This window comes from Bombina bombina, chromosome 11 (genome assembly GCF_027579735.1).
Source record: "Bombina bombina isolate aBomBom1 chromosome 11, aBomBom1.pri, whole genome shotgun sequence".
NCBI classification, from domain to species: Eukaryota; Metazoa; Chordata; class Amphibia; order Anura; family Bombinatoridae; genus Bombina; species Bombina bombina.
In genome coordinates this window covers 131,860,437-131,861,642 of record NC_069509.1, presented here as the reverse complement: position 1 = coordinate 131,861,642, position 1,206 = coordinate 131,860,437, and the positions used below count along the sequence as shown (strand labels likewise).

The 1,206-nt window shown below is 33.3% G+C and overlaps 1 protein-coding gene across 1 annotated transcript in view; it reads left to right on the top strand.

Moving 5' to 3' along the window:
• The window catches only part of LOC128641853 (ankyrin repeat and fibronectin type-III domain-containing protein 1-like), a 258,194-nt gene extending 258,141 nt beyond the window's left edge, over nt 1-53 (top strand). Inside the window, exon 19 of the mRNA XM_053694414.1 lies at nt 1-53. This exon is cut by the window's left edge and continues 1,390 nt beyond it. The gene's annotated coding sequence lies outside the window, so the exon portion shown is untranslated.
• The last annotated feature ends 1,153 nt before the right edge of the window (nt 54-1,206 follow it).

Sequence of the window (1,206 nt, the reverse complement as noted above, 5' to 3'; positions counted from 1 at the left end):
CAAAGCACTGGTGCTATGATTGTAAAAAAATATTAAATACATTTTTTTATTAATAGAGTTGTCAATATTATAAACAATATCGTTGATTTGTACCCTTGAGAAATTAAGTTGGTATGAAATGGGCAGAGAGTGAACCAGAATTTAGTAAATCCCATATAGAATTTTATTTTGGATTATTTACTAATAGGGGACAGTTCAAAACATATATGACATAAATGCTTCTATGCGTTGCATACAAATAAATATGGTTTACACTAAATTCAAATAATTTGTTCAAATACACAATGTCTTTCAGTGGTTCAAAATAATTTTGTGTAGCATTATGAATCTTTCACAATCTAGCATTTTGTTTCTGATACAAAATGAAATATATACAAGAAAGTAATACCTGGATGATTCTATTCTTGTATATACCAGAATATGTTTTTTTTTGTACTCTACTATTTGCAATTAACTTTTTTTTGTTGTTTTAGGGCAGGGTTACCAATTAATCCTGTGTAGTGTTACTAAATAAGTGCAGATTGTCTTTTGTGACTGTCTGACAAAACATTAAAGGGACATTAACCACTTTGAGATAGTAATATAAAATGATAAATCATATATATAGAAAAAACTCTGTAATATACTTTCATTATTTATTTTGCCCCCTCTTCCTGTAATTCCATTCTGAAATTGTGAGCATTTTAGTTTCTGTTAGAGGAAACCACAAAAGTCCTGGCACTTCCGAAAGAACACTCCCAAACAGATGGGATAAAAATTAAAAAATATATTTCATCCACTGAGTAATAACATGCAAGGATCCAACACATGGATACATATAAAAGTAAAAACAAGAATAAATGGCGTAACCATGGTCCCTCTGCACAGACGCGTTTCATATAGGTTAAGCCTTACAGGGGCCTTTCCTGCAGCACCTGAAACTTAATTTTCCCTACTTGTTATACCTTGGGGCACAGAAGAACGCCACGGTAAGAGAGCTTTGGCTAAAGCATCCCGTACCTTTTACTGTGAACCTCCTTAGTTCCTGCTAGAAATGGAAGCGCAGAACACTGTTATATTCCACACAGCCATTGGCTGCACACTCTAGTGACCTATTTATAACTGTCCCTAATTGGCTACAGCAGAGAAGGTAACCTAAGTTACAACATGGCCGCTCCCATTGTTTTACAGACACTAAAACTTTACACTTATTTTGTCAATATTTAA